Genomic DNA, 23,931 nt, shown 5'->3' on the forward strand with positions numbered 1-23,931 from the left:
CCAGGTCCGGGCAGCGCCTGCGGGTTTTATGAATGGGCCCGCGTGGGGCGGGGGTAGGGGGCGGCGCGCCGGCCCGCCCCCACGTTTCCCTGCCGCTGAGCCCGCGACATGCCGCGCCGCACGTTGCTGCCTCCCGGCCCCGCCGCGACCTGGCCCGCCGCCAGCGGGTCAGCTGCTTCGGACCGAGCGCGGGAGGCTGCTGGCCAGAGTGCTCGCCGCGCCGCCGGAGGCGAAGCGTCGGGCCGCGGCACGCCCCCTGGGGCCTGGCAGGGGTCTTCCCTCTGGCGTCCCATTCCTTGGTGATTGGAACGGTTTTCTGAAGCTGGAGGGAGTGAAGTGAGCTTTCAGGCCCCTGAGGATGGGCAGGCCTGAGAGGTCACTGACCAAAGGAGGAGGGTAGGCCCCTAACCTGGCCGGGGTTGGGGCAATGATCTTGGGAGGGATGGATGTACAAGGAGAGGAGAAGAAAGGGATCGGTTCCCATCCCAGAACCCGCTGCACCTCCCCAGTCCTCAGTTCCTATCTCCCTAACCTCAGCAGGCCTTGCCCACTACTCCAGGGCACCTGCTTTATTATTTTTTTTTCTCCTGCAGGGCCAGCCCAGTCTGCTATGGACCTTGCTCTGACCTAGGCAAAGAGTGGATGTCCTGGGTGGGTGGGTTCCTTTGGTCAGCTCTGGTCCGGAAAGAGACTCACCAGTTTGAGTCTGAGCCGTATTAGGCCACAGACTCTATCCCCTCCCCTCCCCCAAGCTTTCAGAGTAAATTAACCAATTACCTCTAATTAAAGCGCCATGCTTTCTGTTCCCTCCTGGGCCTCAGTCCCCACCCTGGGAGTCCTCTTACCCTGGCTGCTCAGGAAGGGAGCCTCGCCAATAAGGTGGAAGCCAATGAATCAGTGAGTAGAGCTGGGCGGGGTGTGGCGGGGAGGAAGTCACAGTGCCATTGACTTCTGGGGAGTGGTCTGGGAATTGGGCCTTTGTGGGGCCTTGGAAGGCTGGGATCCCTGGGGTGCCTTCGGAGGTCGGACCTGTGTAAAGTCCTGTGAGGATGCTGAGGCCTTGGGGGCGACCCTGGAGGACTGGCGGGGCAGTTCTAGAAGCTGCCAGTTCTGGGTGGCACCTGCTGCTCGCTTACCCACCACACCGGGAGAAACTCTGGATGCCTGGGGGGTGGCGGGGGGGTCCATCCTCTCTCTAACCCAGCTCTTCCTGTGCAGTGAGAACCCCTTTGTGCCTCTCCTCCTGCCCTCCACGGCCCTGAGGCGCAGGCCCCAGAGGCTTGCATGGCCTGCACCGCCCTAGCACCTCCCTGGCCCCACGTGTGAGACGTGTTGGGGAGGATGCCCAGTGGCCAGAGGCAGGGTGATGGGCTGTTGACCCAGGTCTCACCTCTTGGCAAGCTGGCCTTCCTGAGACAGGCAGTACCCCGCCAGGCTGTGACTCAGGCCCATACCCTACCTTGAGCCCTGCCATGCCAAGGACTTGGGTATGCGGGGTGGATCTGTCAGCTGTAGACTCCTCTCTTGGGTCACTTTCTCTGCCAGCCCTGAGGAACCAGGTGGTGACTAGAAGGTTCGGGCCTTCCAGCTCTGGGCCTTCCAGCTCTGGCTGTTTCTCCCACCCCACCACCCCAGTAGAGGCTGACGGTGAGGGTAGGCCCTCTTGCAGGGCACGGGAGTCATCAGACTCTGCAGGGGTGTGAGCCACCCAGGGCAGGGACAGGAGTCTGCACACAGGCAGGGGTGCCCCTGGGGTGTCCTGAGCCATCTGCCAGCTTGGTTGCCCTTCCCTGCTCAACGAAAGCTGGCTCAAAACTCCCCACCTCCAGCAAGGTTTCAGCATGCCTCCCTTATTTGTGGCCAGCCCAGTCACTACTGTTCACTGGCTCCTGGTTTTCGTTTGTTTCTCTGACTTGTGTCCCCCTTCTCCAGACCCTCCGAGAGCGCCTCTGCACGACTCTTGTTCTTCCCTGCATTTCCCAGTGGCCAGCAGAGGGCGCCTCCTAAAAGACTGCCGGACCAAAAGGAGCGGATCCGCTTCCTCGGATCCAGGCACTGTGTAAAGCCCAGGCTCAAGAGTCGGTTTGTGTAAACTGAAACTGACCCAGAACACCTTCCTTCCTGGCGATCTAGACTTAACCTGCCGGCAGAGGGCTAGAGATTAGACCACACGTTAAACCCAAGTGGCTGTCTCCGACGTGAAACCAGGTGGCCCCCTCAAAGGACAGAGAGGATAATGGAATTGCACCCCCCCCCTCCCGCCAGCAGCCCGAATGGGGAAGGGGCACCGGAGGTCGCCGGCTTTCCTCCCTTGACCCTGGGAGAAGAGTTGGGAGGGGCTGCACAGAATAGCTGATGTCCCACCCCGTGGGAGGGGCTGCTGTGCACGTCTGGGCCACATCTGGGTTCTTGGCACCAAAGGGAGCTGGTCTGTTTGGGATCCTCCAGGGAAACACGATCCACCCCTTGGTGGCTTCTCACCATTACATTCCTGGGGAGCCCTTTACACACAAGTGTATGGGACACAGATCCGTAATGCGGGTGAATTCATGCCAGTCTAGGGGGGACCCTCCAGACACTCGCTCCTTTTGACATGGACTTAGGCTCCTGGGCAGCAGCCTGTTCTGGGCCACCAGACCTTTCCGCCATCCTATGTTCGCGTGTGAGATTCTGGGCTTCCCCTTCTGGAAATGCTGGGAACTAGACTCGAGCGTCCATCCTGTCCCTTCTCCTGCCTCCAGGTGGGGGGTAAGAGAGAGGAAAGTGAGGTTACAGCACCTCTTAGGGACTCCAGCATCATGCAAAGCGGAGTGTTTCCCACTGTCGGGTCATTTCACACAAAAGCCTTCGAATGTGGTCGGGACGGGAAGAGGGGAGAGGGGACAGCAAAACTGGTTCTTTCTTGGGTTTGGGTCCTGGGTTTTGGGGAGGGGACAACACGGAGAAAACCCCTCTTGGTCGGCTGGGTTCCTGGACGTCTGAGCAGGAAACAGAGGGCTGGCTGGAATGGCCTTGAAGTAGGGAGCGACGGAGACGGGGGGGAGGGGAAGGGGGAAGGGAAGGAAGGCTGCGCCCACCCAGGGTCCCCCCGCCAGCCCCTCTCCCCAGCTTCCCCCCGCCCGGCCCGCCGCGGCCCCTCCTCCAGACCTGGGCACCGCCTCCCCCTCCCCTCCTCCTCCCCCTCCCACTCGGCGCTGCAGCTGCTGCCGACGGACCATTCTGCACGTAGCGAATGGAGGAGACGCACAAGGGAGGCCTCAAGTGCGCGCGCGCGGGAGCCGGCGCCGCGCGGGCGGGGGAGAGGCTGCGGGTACGCGTGCGCGTGCGGCGCCGGCCCCGAGCGCGCGCCCCGGGCTCCGGAGCAAGCGGCTCCTCTGCGCGCCCAGGTTGGGGATGCTCTGGGGTGGGGTTCCCGCTGCTCCGGGTCCTCCAATGCACCCTGTTTGCCTTCCAGCGGATCTCACCTCTACCCAGCCCCTTTTTCATCATGCACCCAAATAGCACAGTCCTTCACGCGCAGTAGCGCTTCATGGTGACTGGGTGCTGAAATGAATTGATGCTCTGGCCCTCCTCATCCTCTGGGTCACTGCTCTACAGTCCGCTGGGCCCTGGGCTGAGAGGCAAGAGAGGGCTGAAAACTCTGGTCCCTTGGGCACTCGATTCACAACCCTACAGACCCACGGGGCTTCCCTGGTGGCTCAGACCTGCAATGTGGGAGGCCTGGGTTCGATCCCTGGATGGGGAAGATCCCCTGGAGGAGGGCATGGCAAGCCAGTATTCCAGTATTCTTGCCTGGAGAATCCCCATGGACAGAGGAGCCTGGTGGGCTACAGTCCATGGGGTTGCAATGAGGCCGACACGACTGGACCACTAAGCACACATAGTCCCACCTGGGCCCGGGGGGAGCGCTCAGCCTCCTGGAGACTCTCACCCTGAGACCTCTCTGTATCTGAATCCAGGGCAGGCCCCATAAGGCTGGTAGAGACCCTAGACAAATGGCTGTCAAGGAAAAGCAAATGAGCTCTTTGACCTTTATCTCTGCTGGGACGGGGAACTCCCAAGGGAGTGCCTGTCACCTCCTCCCCGTGTGTCACCTGCACAACTCCCACTCCCTGGGGCGTCCGGGACAGGACTGGGCTCTGTTCACACCACCGGCGAAGGTGTGGTGTGGTGAACACAGATGTCCTGGGATGGCCAGGAAGTGCAGAGAGGCCGTGTCAGCCCAGGGCAGGCAGTACTCATCTTGGAGGTGTCTTCTGAGTCTGCAGGGCACCCTCCCCACTTTCTGAGCCCCTGATCCTGGTGGGTCTGGAGGCTGCGCCTTCCTTCCCTAGATGGCCCAGGTTGGCACCTCACTCTACCCTCCGCACCACTCAGAGGCATGGGATAGGGCCTCTTCGGGCTGTGTGGGCCCTGGGCCGGGCAGGTGCAGGGCCTTGCAAAGAGGAGCTTGAACTGCATTGGTCACCTGCTGGACCTCCTGTTGGGGGGGGGCGGTGAGTTGAAGGGCTGAAGGTGACTGAGAGTTCTTTGTCACATGATAACTTGACCTTGCCCAAATTTGATCTAAATCTGAATTTCCTGTCTAATGGGAACACAGCCTTATCTAATGGGGCTGTTGAGGTCTGAAATGTAGTCTGCATATAACATGCCTCACGTGTTTGAGGCAGGTGCCCAGTAGAGCTAAATCTTTTTTTTTTTTTATTACTGTGTGCGGACTGGCTGAAAGGCTGGGGACATTTTCTTCAGCTGTATTTCCAATGGGTAGAGTGAATTCAAATCCCAGAACTCCTTGGAATTTGGAGGTTGGGTTTTGTGAAAACTATAGAGAAACCAGTAATATGTCATACTTTTGTCATCATCCAAGAATGAACCGTTTCACATTAGTTTTCCAGACGTTAATATCCGAGACCTTAAAAAGAGATATTTTGGATGGATATTACACACTTTCCTGCCTTCTTAATCAGAGGTTAGAGAACATGTGAGTCCTTATGACTCAGAGTTGTGGTTACAAGTAAGTGTCCATCATGGTCCTGGTTGTAACACAGTGAAAATCCAAGGTCTTGTTGGACTCCACACTAAAGAGCCATTCCATGATGTCTTTATTTTCATAGTTCTCGTGTCTTTTCATAGTTCTTCATCACTTCATCAGCTCCCTATTAACTGTCACTTCCACCACCATCACTGCCTCAGGTCGACCACCATCCCATCTCTTTTTTCTCAACTTGTTTCTATTCTGCTGTGGGCTGAGATATCAGAAAATCACATCTGTTAGAAGATGTGAAAAACAACAAATCTTCTGAACTTGACAAATTATATTAAAATTCGTCTGGAAAAATAAACAGGCAAAAAGAGCTTGGAAAATCCTGGAGGAGAGGCATTATAAGGGGGCAAATAGAGCTACTGAAATGTTGTATAAGTCTTCAGTAATAAAACAGCTGGGTACTGGCACACAGAGCGTCACATCAAAGGAACAGAACAGAACCCAGACACACACTGTGAACAAATGGAAATTGAATATATGATAAAGTGACTTTTTAGATCAGAGGAGAAAAGATTCAATCAACTTGAACAACTGGCTAGCTGTTTAAGGGAAAAAAAAACCCACAAAACACCAAAAAACCAGTTCTCCACTTCATTCCTTATTCTGAAATCAGCCTCAGATGAATCAATTATTTAAATGTAAAAAGAAGACCATAAAATTACTAGAAGAAAACATCAACAAAAATTTCTAAGTGTATTGATATATTCTTAAACTGGGGAAAGGAGGACAAAATATAGGAGTCACAAAAGGAAAGATTTTTAAAATAATTTGATTTATTTTATTCGTTTATTTGGCTGTGCCGGGCCTTCCTCGCTGAGCGGGCTTCTCTCTAGATGCAGGGAGTGGGAGCTACTCCTCCCTGTGGTGCACTGGCTGCTCTGGAGCACAGGTTCTATAGTTGTAGTGCACACGCTTAGCGGCTCCACGGCATGTGGGATCTTCCTGGCAAGGGATCGAACCTGAGTCTCTTGGATTGGCAGGCGAATTCTTAACCACTGAGCCACCAGGGAAGCTCACAAAAGGCAAGATCTTTAAGAACTGGTTACATAAACAAGTAACAGCTTAAAGTTTACAGGCAAATAACAAACCAGAAAAAAAATATTTCCAATATATATGATAGATAAGTTCATACTAATCAATAAGGAAAAGAGAAGCAAATAGAAAAATGGGCAAAGTTCATGAACGGGAAAGGGAATACTAAAGGCTAACGAACAGGTGAAAATTCCTACCCTCAGTCAAAATACAAGAAATCAAAAGTAAGAGATGATAAGAGTCTCTTTTCCTCTTTATGAGGGACAACCACTGAAACAGGAGACCCCTCACTTTGTGGACACAGGCATCCTCAGAACTGTTGGGAGGGCAACTGCACCCGGGAAGGGGGTTGGCAATTACATGGGAAGAATTAATTCACAAACCACTTGCTCAGGGGCTCCACATCTACAGATTTATTAGCTATGCTGTCACAAACGTCGAGCGTGTTTAAAGTATCCGTACAACTGTATTCATGACAGTTTTATTTCTGAATCTTAAAAACTGGAAGCAACGTCAAGTACATCAGTAAGGCACTGATTAGCTACGTTCTGGAGCATCCAAAATGCCAGAGGTGTGTGCTGGGATTAAAAAGAATGAGGTACTCAGCTGGTAAAGAATCTGCCTGCAATGCAGGAGACCCCAATTCGATTCCTGGGTTGGGTAGATTCTCTGGAGAAGGGATAGGCTACCCATTCCAGCATTCTTGAGCTTCCCTGGTGGCTCAGCTGGTAAAGAATCCGCCTACAATGTGGGAGACCTGGGTTCGATTCCTGGGTTGGGAAGATCCTCTGGAGAAGGGAAGGACTACCCACTCTAGTATTTGGCCTGGAGAATTCCATGGACTGTATAGTCCATGGGGTCACAAAGAGTCAGACACCACTAAGTGACTTTCCCTTTCACTTTGACAGTGTTATAGGCTGATATTCCCTAATGAAAAAGTAAGTGGCAGGACAGCTCTGGTGGTATTAGTCCACAAAGGGCAGACCTTTGGGCAGTATTGAATCTTGAGAAGCCTGCTGGAGACCCAGAATCTCAGGGTGGGGGATGGGGAAGGTGAGATGGAGCACAGAACACGTGGGCTGGGAACCTGGGGCTGAGGTAGAGCAGTCTGTTTTAACAGACTCTAGAGAATTCTGACTTCATATTTAAGAAATACGGTGAGGAGTATGTCACTTTTTGTGTAAAAATAAGATAGACATAAATCTATCTGCCCTCTGTTTTGGAAATTTCAGGATTTATTCTAAGCAGAACAAGGCAGGGCTAAGGTGAACTTTCACTTTTCATTTTATCTGCTTCTGAACTCCTCAGATGTTTACCCTGAGAATATGTTACTTTGATTTTCTAAAAGAGTTCATCAACAAGATAGCCAAATGGAGAAACAAAACGTGTTCTGTACACACCACGGAATACTATTCAGTCTCAAAACGGAAGGAAATTCGGACACACGCTACAAGGCAGACAAACCTTGAGGACATTATGCTAAGTGAAGTCAGCCAGTCACAAAGGGATAAATACTGCATGACTCTGCTTTAATGAGGTACCACATTCATAGAAACAGAAAGTGGAATGGGGATTGCCAGGGGTTGGGGGAGGGGACAATGAGGAGTTATTGTTTATTGGTACAGAGTTTGAGGGAAGATGAAAAGACTTCTGGAGAAGGACAGTGGTTGTTACACAATAATGTGAATTACTTCATGCCAGTGAACTGTGCACTTAAAAAGCGGCTAAGACAGTGAACTTTACCTTCAGTGTATTTTGCCATGATTTAAAAAATGTTTGAGACAAAGCTACTTGACCAAAAAGGTGTGTAGGGCTAGGGTTTGAAGCTGGCAGGTTCTGGGAGAGCCTTTCTCTAGATTACAAGAGTATGAACTTGAGGGTTGGGCTTGATGACAACTCTTTCTGCTGTAGGGTCGGATTGCAGCAAGTCTTGGCATCAGATAGAGAGACCACATCCTCACCCACACAATGGGAAACAGACCTAACGAACTTGCTTCCTTGAAAGATGGCAATGGGGACAGAGAGTGGGTGGAGTACAGAGACCTGCGAGGTTATGGGGAAGCTTCGTCGTGGCCCCCTTCCCTGTTACCTCTGCTGAGACCCTTCCCTGGGCTGGGGAGGGGCTGACTCTCCATGTTGGTCAGAGCTCTGCAGAGAGGGTGGTGAGCCCACTGGCTGAAGGAGATGGCTTGTGTGGGGAGAGGCGCGAGAGAGGGCAGGATGAGCAGAAACTGCTAGGATAGAGCATGAATTTCTTGGTGATAAGTCTGTGCTCAGGCATCTGGCTGGTGCAAGGACTGTATTTGAAAGAGGGATGATGGGGAGGGGTGGTAGGATGGGAGGGGTGGGGCCACTGGCCAAGCTGGACCAGGCTCCAGTCAACTGGCTGGAACCCAGAGGCAAAGGACGTCACGTAGGCTGCTGTCTGTCCTTCTGCCAGCTTGGGGGACAGGGCTCCCGGTCCAGGCTCTGGCAGCTTCTGCAGGTGGCCCAATCTGGCCTAGATGCAGGCCTGCCTGTGCATCCTAGACCCTCCCTTCCCCAGGTGCCAGGAGTCTGGGGCTGCCAGGAACCAAGCAGGGGGACCTGTGGCCCAGGAGGGGACCAGAGTTGGGGAGGCCCTGTAGTCAGCCTGATCAGACTGAGGGGGTAGTGCAAAGCGAAGTGGAGGGGAGAGGATCTGGAGACTCTTCTGAGCTTCCATGCGTTCTCTAGGACTAGGACAGGAGACACGATGAGGGGAACTCTGATTGGAGACTTTCTGCAAGAATCCCCCACCTCCCAGGACCAGCCTAGGGTCTGCATTCATCCTGCCCTCATTTAGCATGCTCCTTTCAGGAAGCTAGGGGCTTCCCTGGTGGCTCAGCAGGTAAAGAAACCATCTGCAACGCAGGAGACACAGGGGATGTGGGTTTGATCCCTGGGTCAGGCAGAGGCCCTGGAGGAGGAAATGGCAATGTACTCCTGTATTCTTGTCTGAAAAATCCCACAGACAGAGCAATCTGGCAGGCTATAGTCCAGAGGGTCACAGGGTTGGCATGACTGAGCGATACTCACTCACTCACTTTCAGGAAGCTGGTGACAGTCTCTGACTTCACAGAGCTCACAGTCCCACTGAGGGGTGGAGGTTGGGGGGCACCCTGACACTGGCAGTCTCAGGTATGGCCAGCTCACTCTAGGGCTGGATCTACTCTGCCCTGCAAAGTCACAGGCCTCAGTCTCCCCTTCTGTACAGTGGGTTGCTGGCTCAGGGTGCCCTCAGCCATGGCAAGACTCAATTCTCAGTGCTAGACAGGGAGTAGAGACTTTCCAATAGCGCCTGGAAGTCTTTGCTTCCACTGTCGCCTCACCAGCCCCAGTGATGCGTGGTTTCATGGTTCATTTCCCTGAAAGAGGCTTGGGAGGTGAAGAGGTGACAAGGGGAAATGGAAGAAGGCTGGGGAGAGCCCTGCTCTTGGTGTGGAATGGTGATTAAGAGAGTGGTGTGGGATCCCCAGGGCCTGTCCAGCCTGTTTCCTGCTTCCTTCACTCCCCAAAGTCTCTGCTGCAGGGCAGGGCTGCAGTGACCATGGGGGTAACAGGCCTCTCCTCTAATCTATATGGGAGATGTGTGCAGAATAAGGACGAGCTCATAGGAGTTGAGACCCACTTCCTTTGCTGATTTTGGACTCATGGAGCAAAAGCCTGCCTGGTCCAGCCTCCCCAGATGCCTCACACAGATGCCTACAGGCTCATCTGCCCTGCCCCAGGCTCAACTGCAGAGCTAGGGGGAACTGGACCTGCAGACTCTCCTCTGGCTGAGGACGGCTGGGTATGATGCCAAAGAATGCCTGCTCTCTCCCCCTCCAGGTCCCGCACGTGTCCTGTAGGTCCACCCTGCCCAGCAGGTGATTTAGCATGTGAGACTGGGCCTAGACAGTGGGAGGGACCACCCAGAGAGATGAGTAGGTGTACGGAGAGCAGGCTGCTCTCCGCGGCAGCCCCTGCCAGTGAGTATAACTGGCCTCCCTCAGGAGCCAGCTTTGTTGGGAAGTTGCTCCCTCCCACCTCCAATCCTCCAACTAAGTCTGAAAATCCCAATGATGTAGATGGTGCATGAGTCACCTGTTACAGAGCTAAATGAGATCCAGTTCAGATCCACTTTGATGGGAAAGACACCGTCTTGCCTCAGGGACCCAAGTCTGAGGGGGAGACACAGCCCTGCCCTTTGGGAACCTCAGTCTGGGGTGGGGGGTGGATCAGCTCTGTCATCAGTGTCCCACTTGATGGGGAAAGGCTGTGTGCTCTCTACTTACTCCCTCCCTGGTGTGTTCCTTTTCCTCCCCAGCCCGATCCTCTGCTTTCCTGGAGCTTTTCTTCTCCAGAAAGGATGGGTCAGGGCCTGGGGGAGGGGGACATCGGGAACTCCGGGCGTCTCTTGGCTGCTGACTCCAAGTCGGCTCACCGTGCGTGCGTGAAACCGGTGAAGCCGAGTGTGAGGGTTTCAGGCGGGGAGCCTGAGTCACGGTGACTCAAGGGTGGACTAGACCCCCTTCGCCCCGACAGCAGTGGCTGTGTGAGGGGACCAGAGGGTCAGAGGTGGGAAACGAAGGGCGTCCCCCGCGCCTCCCCCGCCCCCGTGGTCCTCTCTGTGCGCACTGGGAGTGCGCATGCGCGTGGGAGAGCTCGCGCGCTTGTATCACTCCAAGCCCACGTCCTCCCATCTCCGCAGACCCGAGGGCCGGGAGTGAATCACTGAGCAAGAGGTGGATGTCTGGAAGCCAGATGTGGCCCAGCTGTTCAGGGCAGCGAGCCCAGCCACCCCAAGACCAGATGTGGTGGTACTTGTTTCTCTCCACTCTCTATGGTCCAGGCGCTCAGGAGGACTTCTGGGGAAGGTCCCCTGCCCTGGGCTGATGGAGGATTCTGTCTCTACTGTGAGGAGTTATCTCCCCGCATCAGGCAGGTGGTCTCTGAGGGGGTTCTACACGGGTATTCACCTATGCCTGCACACCTTTGCTTAAGACTGAGTGCTTAAGGCAGAAAGTGCCCTGAGGGCAGAGTCCATGTTTGTTGCTCAGATTAGAGGGTCTGAAGGAGGACGGAGAGGGTGCTCCTCCCTATAGATGCCCAGAGCTGCGGGTCCCCGGGAGCAGAGGCTGAGTCTCCCGTCACACTGTAACTCCTGGAGGCAGACATCCTTACCACTTCCCCATCAGATCAGGAGTTCCCTGAAGGCAGACTTCCTCTCTCTCCCCATCAGACTTCAGCTTCCGCTACGACAGGCCTGTCTGTCCTCATCACCCCGGGGTCCCTGTGAGGTCAGGACTGCTGCGTCTCCTGCTCAGGCTGCTTCCTCCCGTTTCCCTGGGGGACTCGGGTCAGCCGCTCTTCCCTTCCTGTCCTGTCCGGCCACCACCTCATTCCTTGAGGCTTCTGGGTGTCTCCTGTGGTCATTTCACTCTCAGTGGCTGGGAAGGCAGCAGATTCCCAGCATCTCTGGCATGGCCGGTGACTCAGCCATTCTTCCCCTGCCTGAGCAACCTCAGGCCCCACATCACGTGGGGAAATCCCTCTGCTTCCCTCCTCTGACGTCTATGCCTGTCCTCCAGGTCCTCCCAGTCAGGACAGCCTCCTCCGTGCCTCACACACACACTGTCATCCTAATCCACCAGCAGAGATCATGAGGAGGGGGCTTGTCACACACACAGACACACGTGGCTTCATTTCATCTTCACTAGCCCGGGGTGCAGTGTGTGTGTGTGTGCTCAGTTGCTTCAGTCGTGTCCAGCTCTTTGCCATCCTATGGACGATAGCCCACCAGGTTCCTCTGGCCATGGGATTCTCCAGGCAAGAATACTGGAGTGGGTTGCCATGCTCTCCTTCGGGGATCTTCCCGACTCAGGGATGGAACCTGTCTCTCCTGCTTTGCAGGCAGGTTCCTTACCGCTGAGCCACCGGGGAATCCCTGCCTGGGATGCAGATAGGAAATGTCATCTCCACTTGACCATGGGCCCAGAGAAGCTGCTCGGGGTCACACATCTCTTGGGTGGGTGGTGGACTGGAAATGGAACAGGGCCCCAATATGCATGTGCCCCAGCTTGGTAGTGGGATGGCATAGTTTGCTTAGCCTCTGCTCCCAGGGAGCCCCAATCTGGGGTGTCTGTGATGAGGAAGCACCTTTCCTTCAGACCCTCTGATCTGATGGGGGTGGCATGGCCTCTACCCTCAGGCCGCCGGCAGGTACTCATAGTCTTCCTGGGGAGAAGGAAGACGGAGCACCCCGTGGCCATGGTGGTTTAAATGATGATGCTGGGGCTGAGCCAGCCATGCCACTGGGGCTGCCTGGCTGGACATGCTGGTGGCTTGCAGCAGAATCCAAGGGCCAGGGAACTTGGGTTTTGCCTGAGGGAGGCTGGGATGGCAGACTTCAGCCAGCCAGATGTTCTAGAGGACATTCTAACCACTTGGTGGAAGGATACTCTGAGCTCTGCTAGGTGAGGGCGAACACCTCTGTGTGAGGCCGCTGTACTTCATCACTGTGCCATTTTATGGGTGAGGAAACGTTGGCCTAGAGGGGATCTTCACTTGGCTTAGAGCATGCAGTTCCTGGCCTTGAGCCCATATCTGTCAGATCCCCAAGCTCTCATTCCTCTAGGTAGGAAGCTGAGCATTGCCCAGTCTCGTCCCTGTTCCCATTGTATTCTGCTGGATGTGGTTCGGCTCTTGCCTCAGCCTGCGTGGTTTGAATCCTGATTCTGTACCTGCTAGCTGTGTGGCTGTGGATAAGTTGCTCAGTCTCTCTGTGCTTCTGTTGCCCCATTACTCAATGGGTATGCTGTAAAAGTACTTATTATATTGAGGTATAACTGGTTTTTGTGAGCTGACCCAGAGTTATCATAGGAAGAGGTCACCTTTTTCCCTCTCCTCCACCCCAATGCCCTCAGTCCAAGAGAAGAGTGGTTGAGAGCTGGGACCTGGCAAGATGGGGCTAAGGTCTTTCTGAGGGTGGGACATTCCCCAGGGGGAACTCCAGGCCTGCTCAGGGCCCTCCTTGGGAGTTTCCAGAGGCAGGAGGAAGCCGAAAGCCTTATTCCCTACCGATTCCATCCATCCCGGGCTCCCAGTCCTCTCCCCACCGCAGAGTGTGGGCATGTGGGCTCCTGGCACGTACCCGGTGATAAGGGCCACCCAGCAGGCAGGACGTGGGCTACGTGAGGGGCCAGCGGAGGCGGCTGCTTCGGCCGGCAGCTGCCTGCCCAGCTCAAGGGGCCAAGGCCGGGAGGCTGGGCTGTGGGGTCCATTGTCTGGCGAGCACAGACTCAGCAGCAGCCGGCAGCAGGCTCTTGGCAGAAGCTCTGGTCCTGCTCCCCCCACGCAGGCACGCCCTGGCCCGCACGTCCTCGCCTGGGCCTCCAGCCACCATGGTGCTGCCCGTTGCACTGGCCACTGCTGCGGTTGTCCTCCAGGGGGCACTGCTTGGGCACCTGGGAAGTCCTTGCAGGGTGAGTCAGGGCCTGGGTCCACCAAGGTGGAACAGACCAGGCAGGGGGGCAGGACAAGGTGATCCCCAGACGCAGCCATGGAGAGTTACTGAGATGTCCACGTCAGATTTCGGGTGGACCGGGGGCGGGGAGCTGGGGCGGGCCAGTGGTGTGACCTTGGGCCTCCTCTCTCAGGTCACAGTTACCTGCAGGATGGGGACAGGAGAGGCCCGTCTCCAGGTCACATCCTGTGATTTGCAGTGTACCTTTGCTCTTCCTGGCTCAGCTCAGCCCCAGTTGAAACCAGTGCACAAGATGCGGCATGTCCTGAGCTGTGTCTACTTTTCCCTGTCTCCGTCCAAGTGGGGTGAGGGCTGGGGTTTCCACCACCCAGTGCCCTTGAGGGTCGTTGAGGGAAGGCCTGACAATTCACTTCCCCCTGAGAACCGGCAGCTCCAGGCCTCCCAGGGCCAGAGCTGTGGCCTCTGATCAACAGGTTAAAAATAACCCCCACGGCTCTTCTGCCTCCATAGGAATGGTGTTTGTGTTGGCATCTGTGGCCCCTCTGGGCCTGCCAACTTCCACAGCATGTGACATTGTCAGGGGACTATAGGTGTGAGGAAGTCAGCCAGAGGGGCTCGTGCTGCCCCGACTCCAGGTGAAGGCATGGTGCAGGGCTCAAAGACAGCTGGCAGGGCCACCTAGGGCTACGGGGCTGCCATGGGGCTGCCACGGGGCTGGGGGACACATGATGGGCAGGGTGAAGCCCACTTCTGGCAGGAAAATGATGTGGGTTGCAGGCTGGACTGTTAGGTGCTGCATAGAGCGGAGCTGTGCAGATGTGTCTTTCTTGGTCTTCAGATCTCAGAGTCAGAAATCAGGAACCACAGGGTGGTGGAAATCAAGGAATTCTAAACTGGAAAAGAACTCCAAGGGACCCTTTCAGTCTGATCTCTGCCCAGACAGGAGAATAGCAGCGGCCCACAAGAGAATAATTATGGAGCTTGTCCTGGGTGCCTGGTTTCAGCTGCCACCCACTGAATTAATCTTCCCAGTGGCCCTCTGAACCCAGCTCTGGGTTATTTATTTATTTATTTTTAAATTGAAGAAGAAACAAAGGCACAGAGCAATTAAGTAACTTTATCCAAAGTGTTAGTAGCTCAATCATGTCCAGCTCTTTTCAACCCCATGGACTGTAGCCCACTAGGCTCCTCTGTCCGTGGAACTCTCCAGGCAAGAATACTGGAGTGTGTTGCATGCCATTTTTCAGTGGATCTTCCCGACCCAGGGATTGAACCTGCATCTCCTGCATTGCAAGCAGATTCTTTACTGTCTGAGCCACCAGAGCTTTAAACTCACCTCTATGATTCCTAAACCCAGTGATTCCCAAATCATCACCTTGTGTGTTTTTGCAGAGGTGGGAACAGAGACCTGGGGACTCAGATGCTGGCTGGAGGTTCTGCTTAAGTTGCAGGACCCTTTCATTCCTGACTGTCCGCAGCTCCCTCCACATCAGGGCTTGTCTCATGGACAGTCAGAGTTCTCCCTTAGGCCACCTGGAATCCCGGTGACTATTTTGTAAGATCGTTTTTTCTTGTTTGCTGCTCCAAGGAGATACGATAGCCCCCAGTTCCCCTGGTAAATAAAGTCCCTTCTTACCCTGAACAGCAGTCTCGCTCAGATTGTAAGTCCTGGGGTTTTCCTGGGGAGTTTAAGGAAAGGCATCCCTGTGAAATCGGCTCGTGGACCCACTGAGGCTGGCATCAAGGTGGACCCCCTGGCTTACCCCTCTCCAGGCAGGACAGGCCAATGCCTTTGCCCTCCCTCAGGCCTGTGTTCACCCTCCGTGTGGCCTCTGTGCCCTGCGTGGTGTCTCACCAGCTTCTTGTGACCACACGTGGACCTGCTGAGGGTCTGATCTCACTGCGGTGGGACCGTGGGCTATGCCCTGGCTGTCCCCACGCATCTGAGTCTCCCTGCTACCTCCATCCCCACCTGTGTCCGCGGGGCCCTGATGCGGTGGGAGGGTGGCTCTCCCAGGGCATTAACGTTCCTTGATTTTTAGGCCCCTGAGGGCTGGAGCTGTTGCTGTGGGATGAGGAGACCAGCCAGGTCTCTCTCTAGACTCACACCACAGGTCACCCAGTGGCAGCTCTGTCCCTCACATCCCAGGGTAGGATTTCATGAGCAGCTGAAATGAGCTCCTAGGATTTCCTGTGAGCTGAACTGCGCCAGGTGCTGGGGAGGCACGTTGCGGAGTTGGCTCCTTGAATCCCTGCAACACCCAGATGTGTGGGCTCCAGTGTGATCCCCGCTTTCCAGGTGGGGAATCCTAGGACATCGATGGGCTCTGGGCTGTGTTGGCACAGTGCCACACTGACAAGGCCATCTTAAAAAAAAATTAAAAAGTCACTGCTTGTTGCCCTTGAGTAGTGAGGAAGTAAGAGCCATTCCCGAAGCACAGATGGAAAAACAGTTAGACGTGAACAGTGGGTCAGGCTGGCCATCCTGCCTCCCTCCACCCAAGCCTGGTTGGCCGAAACCCGAAGCATCTTATCTTCCCAGAGTATTTCCCTCTTTCTGGATATCTCTCTTCAGTGCACCAACTTATCTGATCTTTCCTTCCTTCTGTTTTTATCCATCCATCCATCCATCCTCACCTCCTCTTGGAAATAAATCCTCCCACCAAGGCTCCTCCTGGCCTTGCCGCTCACACAGAATGAAGTGCTCCTTGAGGGGATGTCACATCCTCGGGTGACTCCTCTCTCCTCAGGGACCCCATCCGTCCCCCCTCCCTCCGGCACACATGAGTCTGAGGTGATTCCACTGTGGAGGGGCCTATCAAAGTTAAGTTTGAGAAGAGAGATGTGCATTTTTTTGCGCTCCTGTACTTGAAGGTGGTCTTGCCAATTATGTGCTATCATGGATCCAGGCTGCTTCTAGCTTATTGATCTGCTGGGTGTCATTTCCTTTTCCAAGGTCACTCCAGTCACTGGAGCTCCAGCCAGAGGGAAGGAGGAAGAAAAGAGTGAAGAAGGGCCTGCCCCTTCCCTTTAAGGGAAACTTCTTGGAAATCACACACACAGCTTCTATCCTGCTGGCCACAGGTCAGTCCTCCAGCCCCACTGTGGCCCAAGGGAAGTTGGACCATACAGTCATTCCCACGGGGGTCTTGCTGACAACTGGGAAGGAGGGATGAATGGAGGTTGGGAGACAGTCTGCCACCAGGCCCTTGGTACCTTTAGTCTGCAGCTGGCAGAGGGTGGGTGAGGCCTTCCTAACTCCCTTTCTCAAACAGCTCTGCTTCGCTCCCTTCCCTGAAGCCTCGATTCTTCCTAAGACCTGGCGTTTCCTGCCCAGAGTAGGTAAGGGCAGCAAGACTGGCTGCCATGGACCTATGTCCATCCATTGCCAGGCCAGGGCACTCACTCTCAATGCCATCAGGAGGCAACTCGTCTTAATCCCATTTTACAGTTGGAGAAATTGAGGCCCAGAGAGGCTGGGTAACTTTCCTAAGAGCACCCATCTGGGTTCTGAGCTCAGTTCCTCTGCATTCCTTTCCCACAGAACCTTCCCCAGAGGAGTGCCTGCTCTGGGCCCTCTCACGGTCTGCCAGGAGGAACTGGAACGGTCTGGGCTCCAAGAGGGCTTGTCTGGGAGGAGAGGGCAGGCAGGCTGTGACATCAGTCCGCAGGTGTCTCCTCAGCATTTACTCAGTGCCATGGTCAGAGGACGTGTCTGAACAGGGTCTGCTGATGGGCTTGGGGATTTCTGCTGGCGCCAGGAGCGGGCCACGGCAGCCACATCCTCAGACGCCACTTTCTCCAGCGTGTGTGTCCTAGACCCGGAGGGTGAGGAAGGGCAAGCACAGGGCACCCTCTGGCACTTCCCCTCCCCTGCTCCTGCCCACCTTGGCTGAGCCCCGGCCCCAACAGACTGCTGTGGGGAGCAGGGAGAGGGAGGGTGTGTAACCAGCTCTGAGGAGAAGGGGCAAGACTCTGGACTTCTCAGGCAGACCAGGGTCATCCAGGTCATCCCCCTGCCTCTGGGAAGGATTGTCTTCCCTTGCTGTTGACCCAGGAGTGTGAGGTCACTGCTCTGCCCTCGGGGTCGGGGGAGGCACTCTGAGCGTAAGCACTGCAGTCACAGCCACGACATGAAGTTAGTAACGTTACTGTAATCTCTGCTCCCCAATCTCTGGCCAAGAGGAAGGCTTCTGAGCCGTGAGTCACAGCTGGCAGCCGACTGTAGGGCAGGCCACGTGCGGCTTCAGGGGGGTGTGCTGGGGATGGCCCTGAGACCCAGACATGACCTCCGGCCTCTGGGACTTCCCACCGGAAATAGGTGATGAACAGGAAGAGCAGATGTGAGCCAGAACCGCGCTCCCCACTCCCCTCCGACTTCCATCTCACCTGCACTAGGAAGTCCTCCTTGGTTAACGGCCCTGGGATTGCTCTGGGGTGGACTGGGCTCCCAGCTCTGATAAGGTTGGCTCCATCCCGCCAAGTCTGGGCACCCCTACAGGTTCTGTGCTAGGAGCAAGGGTGTGGGCAGGAAGGTGGAGCTTTCATTCAAGTCATTCATTCATTCATTCTTTTGACAAATGTGCCAGGCGCTCTGTAGGTGAACCCTACAGACTCAGTCCTGCTCTCCCAGAGCCTGGAGGAGAGACTGAAAGCACACAGTCACACAAATAAAAAAGAATTACAAACTGGACCCAGGAAGGGCAGGGTCTGGGGGTGAGGGGGTGGGGATTAGGGAGCTTCTGGGGGCCTGGGCCATTCCCGGTGGACGCAGATTCCCCCTGGGAGCCCGCCCCCACCAAAGAGGGTTCTGCAAGGAGATGGCTGGCTGACACGGTGGCACGGTGCCCACCAATGGGGGCTGTGCCAAGCGTGATGTGATGTGTGCTGATCCGTCTCCACTCCTTACTGAGGACCAGTGTCTGCTGCCCCCGCAGCACAGGGAGCCTGGGGCGGCACTCCCATCAGGTCTGGGGGTGTTTAGGGGAGATGTCGGAGTCGGGAGACAGAGGGGCTGGTCTCAGGGAATCTGGTCCTTCACCCCAGCTGATGGGGTCCCTGGCGCTGCCCAGGGTGTCAGTCCCTCTGTGTTCCACCTGCCCCCTGCAGTGGACAGAGGGGCTGGCCCTGTGGACCTTGCTGCTCCTCTTGCCCCATGCTTTGGATCCCCCCTCTAAGACACTGTTGGAGATGTTTTCTTGCCCTCTGTTGCCTGACTCTGCCTGTTTGGGCCCTGGTTTCAGGAGACAAAGATTGAAGGATCCAATGTATAAAAGGGGGTTCAGAGACAGAGAGGCTCTTTCCATGTCTCCGGAAATAACCAGTGCACACTGACAGGGCTCTGTCTTGATTTCCCTCCTGCAAGGGTCCCTGTTGTCTGAGAGGGGGGCTGCACTGGGTGGTAGGAGGTCCAAAGTCAAGGGCAGCTATTGTATTTAAAAATACAGACTGCACTCCGTGGTGGTGCAGTGGATAAGAATCCACCTGCCAGGGCAGGAGATGCAAGAGACGTGGGTTCACTCCCTGGGTTGGGAAGATCCCCTGAAGTGGGAAATGGCCACCCACTCCAGTATTCTTGCCTGGAGAATCCCATGGATAGAAGAGCCTGGTGGGCTACAGTCCATGGGGTTGTAAAGAGTTGGACATGACTGAGTGACTAAGCAGGCACACACCTACTGAGCCTGCATGCCTAGAGACCATGCTCCATGACAAGAGAAGCCTCTGCAGCAAGAAGCCTGAGGACTCCAACTAGAGAGCTGCCCTTGCTTGGTGCAACTGGAGAAAGCCCACGCACAGTGATGAAGGCCCAGCACAGCCAAAAATAAATAAATAATAAATAAAAAAGTATCCTCTAAATAAATGACTAAATATAGACTCTTGGGTCCCACTCAAGGAGTTATTAAAAACAATAACCTAGGTCAAGCGGAGAAGGCGATGGCACCCCACTCCAGTACTCTTGCCTGGAAAATCCCATGGATGGAGGAGCCTGGTAGGCTGCAGCTCATGGGGTCGGAAAGAGTCAGACACAACTGAGCGACTTCACTTTCACTTTTCACTTTCATGCATTGGAGAAGGAAATGGCAACCCACTCCAGTGTTCTTGCCTGGAGAATCCCAGGGACAGGGGAGCCTGGTGGGCTGCCATCTATGGGGTCGCAGAGTCGGACACGACTGAAGCGACTTAGCAGCAGCTGCAGCAGCAGGTCAAGCACACAGCACTGCATGTCAGCTCTGTTCTGAGTCTATTAACTAGTGGAGTTCTGAAAAAATATTATCCCATCTTACAGATGGGGAAGTTGAGGCAGAGAGGAATTTTTTTTTTTTTTTCAGAGAGGAATTTTTAAGGAAGCTGCCCAGAGTCACACTGGCAGGGCTGACCAGGCAGCCTGGGTTTTAAGCACTGCCTCTCTGGCACAGGGCTTTCTAGGGAAAGGGATGGACTTGTTTTTTCATTCATGTTCCTCTTGGGGAGTTCTGGAGCTGGACTGTCTGCCTGGGGTTCTGGTGCTCTGTTTGGGTGAGGCAGGCCTCAGCTGCACCTCTGGGGGTCTCTTAGCCTCCAGCAGGCCCTGCCCACCCTCCTCTGGGTGTCTCTGCTCCTCTGCCTGCATCCTACTTTTTCTTCCCCTGCTCCCAGGTCGTGTTCACTTTCTCGAGCTGTGAGCATCGGAACCCCACCAGGAGCTGTCCTGGGCTCGGCCTACCCTCGGCTGCCTCGGATCAGAACCCAGTGATCAGGGAGAGGCAAGAGTCTCCTGTCAGGCTCCAGACTGTGGCCTGTGTCCATGGCTCCCTTAGTCCCCAGGGGCTGTGGGTATGACATCACTGGCTCCCTGTGAGCTGCAGTTTATGACCCAGTAAATCACTCTATTACCCCACCCGGACCTTAAAGAGGGCTGGAGCCCACTATGACACCCCAATTAACCACACCATCTGTTCCCTTCAGTGGTGAGCAAGAGCCCAGAGTGGGGATGCTGTGGGGTGGGCTCTGGGCTGGTTTTCTTCCCTGGAAAATGACTTACTACCCACCTGGACCTCTGCTGTGCCCAGAGTGTCTCCCCTCCCTCACAGGGGAACCTGGGAGCCCTCTGAAGGGCACAATTTTCTGTCCCATAGTAGCTGGCTTCTGCAGCAGACTGGATGTGGGTTCAGCAGTGACTCAGAGGGGATGCGGGGCACCCCGTTGTGTAGGAACTTCCTGGAGATTGGGGAGGCCATAGATCAATGGCAGCAAAAGTTTCTGAGTACAGAAATGGGCAGGAGGGGGATGAGAAGAGGGAAGCCAGTGATTGGTGAGGTCATTCTGGGCAATCCTCATATTCTTTCATTGATCCATGGGTTTATGGAACACTTCCTGAGGGCCTGGCACTGACTGGACACAGAGACGAGTGAGGGAGGGCTTTTGGGGAGCTTAGAGGTCAAGGATCTTCCTGGAGGGTGTGGACTTTACTGTAGTTCAAGGAGTAAGCCCATTTCAGTTCCAGCTCTTTCCTGAGGTCAGAACTCTGATGAGCATGAGAGTCCACGTGAATGTTGGAGGGCAGAGTTGGGGATGTAAGTTGGAGAGGGATCAAGTTGAGATAAGAATCAGAAGCATTAGGAATAAATGGTTAAAATGCGTCTGTGATCAAAGTCTGAGTTGGGGTAATCAGTGGGTAGTGTCAGGAACCTGTGAAGTGGTCTTGGGGCCAGAGAGCCTCCTGGGGAGTTTGTGATTGGACGGATCCCACTCTGGCTTAAATGGAAGGCACCGTCATTCACTTCTCTCCCAAATATGTGGCAATTATACAGCACACACATTGCCAGTGTCTATTTCTGTACTAGTTGATCACAGGCATCACTAGTTGATCACAATGCTCTTTCCTTCTAAGTCCAGAAGCAGCCTCATGCACTGGGTCCAGTAATCACTACTAAATGAGCAGAGTTGATGGATGAAATGAAAATCGATTTACCATCCTGGACTGGGATGCAGACATGCACAAGGGTCTAAGGAAACTCCAAGAAGAAAAACTCATAGAAGGGAAGACAATCTTGGCCAAGTGACAATGCTTCACTGTTGAAAGGCAAGTAAGGGCAGTTCTAAGCCGAGTGGGTGATCGTCACTGGATATGCTCTGGTCCAGCTCTCTGGTAGACGCATATCTGGGTCTGAGAGACAGAGCAGGAGTGAGAGCTGGCAGCAGAATACAAAGTGCTATCCATCAGGATTCCATTGCAGAGAACAGAATCCACTCTGGTGAACTCAAAATGGAAGGGGTTAACAAAACAGCTATAGAACTATTGGGAGGGCAAAGACATAGACTCGGAGTTGAGCCTTCAGGAGCAATTCTCAAAGCCACATTGCAGAACTGGGCCACCAAGGGAGCCGTTGCCTCTTTGATAATCATGAGAGCACCAAATCCAGAACCACAGACAGTACCATGGTCTGGAAACAGCTGCTGTGGCCGGCTTCACACTGCACCTGCTGTGATCCACACAGGAGACGGATGCCCTAGAGCTACTAGAGCTCTTGACCCCCTCTGCCAGCACAGAAGCAAAACACCACCAACAACACAAATTGCACCCCGCCCCTGAATCCCAGAATGCATCAGGAGCTGCAGAAACACAGACTTGCAAATTTCATGCAAGTGAGACTGATTGTCTGAGTCACGATTATATACTGAATCCTAACAACAGGAAGCACTGAGAAATGTAGTTTTTTTCCCCAATGTTGTTGTTGCTGTTGTTTTTAACTCTTTCTGTCTCAGAAGGTGCCTAGCAGAAGGAGGAGTGGACATTGAGAGCCTGTTCACCATTTCCACTGCACACGGAATCCTAAACTTCTGTGAGATGCTAGGCACAAGCAGGGCTGTTTGGAGATTCTCTTCTAGGGGAACGGGAGGGGGAGATGCCTTCTCTCCTCTTTACCACAGACCACTGTTTAGCTTTGGCACCTAAAGCGATTAGGCACATCAATGTACCATTTACGGGTGATACAGGGCAGGGTCAGTTTTGGCGCCAGGTCATTGCACCTAGTGAGAACTCCCATAGATCAGCCTGGGGATGGTTGGTGGGACTTTGGAAGCAGCAGGGACCAGCAGATACTGGTTGTTAGGGTTTAGGTGATTTATTTAACTCCTGGCTGGATCCATCTTTGGAAACACTTCTGTGAGCACCTACTATGTGCCAGGCACTCTGCTGGGTGCTGGGAATATGGACAGGCACAGAATCCTTCATGGTAACTTGTCTAGACAAAGAAGATACATGGACAGCAGATAAAATGATGCGTGTGGTGCCTCAAGGGTGTACAAAGAACAGACCCAGGAGCGTGAGGGGTCTTCCTAGGAGAGGTGACATTTGAGATGAGCCCCCAAAGGCTCAAAGATGCTGAGAGGCGGTCTGGGCAAGAGACAAAGGTATGAGTGAGAAAGGCAGAAAGGAACGTGGGTGGGGCAGGAGATGGGAACTGGGTTTTTTCAAGATCCAAGACTCAGCCTCATCTAGACCAGGCTGCCATTCCTGCGCTGGACACCTGCGCCTGGCCAGTCCCGCAGGGTGTTCCCCGCTGTCCTCTGGCCGTGGTGAAGGGTGACTGCCTCTGCTCACACAGGCTCCTGGGGATGACTCATGGATGAGGCGGGGCTGGGGGGTCACGGGCGTGCTGCCCAGGCTGTAGGCACTGTGGTGGCCTCTCCTCCTGGGGAGCTAGCAGCAGCAGAACTGGCCTATGTGGGCAGGGCGGTCCCCATCACCCTGCTCTGGGTCTCCGGGCAACAGAGGGAGTCACGCACCCCCCAGCCCCCTCCTGCAGCCCTCCTGCACTCTCCTTTCTCCTCGAGGCAGGGGGCTCCTCCCTCCCACCATGCCGTTCCATCTTGATGCCAGTCCTCCTGGCCTGGGTAGCTAAGGGCACCCATGGTGGGGTCATTACAGGACACAGCAGCCCGAGGGGCAGGATGGAGGAGGCCCAGCAGTCAGCTGGAACCCATCAGAGGCCAAGGCAAGCCCTGGCAGCCAGCAGGAGGGGGAGGGCGGCCCATGAGAAAGGTGGCCCTGCGAACTTTCTTAACCCTTCCCCACGCCATCACCAGGGTGTGTCCTGAGACTGTCCCACCATGACAGGTGTCTCCAGGTCTCTGGTTCTTCAACCCAGGTTGGTGGGAGTCGGGGAGAGACCCTGTCCCTGCCTCAGGAGCCCTTGGAGAAAGAACAAGAAAGAGAAAGAAAGAGAAAGAAACAACAGAGTCCCTGTTTGCAGGGAGACCTTAGTCACACGGGGAAGATGCAGCTCAGCCCCAGCTCACAGCCCCACCTCAGGGAGCCCCAGGCTGAGGGGACACAGCCCCACCTCAGGAAGCCCCAGTCTGAGGGGAGACACAGCCCTGCCTCAGG

The 23,931-nt window shown here is 54.9% G+C and overlaps 1 long non-coding RNA gene across 1 annotated transcript in view; it reads left to right on the plus strand.

Moving 5' to 3' along the window:
- The first annotated feature begins 242 nt into the window (after nucleotides 1-242).
- LOC120870101 overlaps nucleotides 243-23,931 on the plus strand; it is a 39,373-nt gene continuing 15,684 nt past the window's right edge. Inside the window, exons 1-3 of the long non-coding RNA XR_005722725.1 lie at nucleotides 243-396; nucleotides 822-897; nucleotides 16,519-16,646. This is a non-coding gene — a long non-coding RNA (uncharacterized LOC120870101). The remainder of the gene's footprint in view (nucleotides 397-821; nucleotides 898-16,518; nucleotides 16,647-23,931) is intronic.

Source organism: Oryx dammah, unplaced genomic scaffold, assembly GCF_014754425.2.
Source record: "Oryx dammah isolate SB20612 unplaced genomic scaffold, SCBI_Odam_1.1 HiC_scaffold_11, whole genome shotgun sequence".
NCBI classification, from domain to species: Eukaryota; Metazoa; Chordata; class Mammalia; order Artiodactyla; family Bovidae; genus Oryx; species Oryx dammah.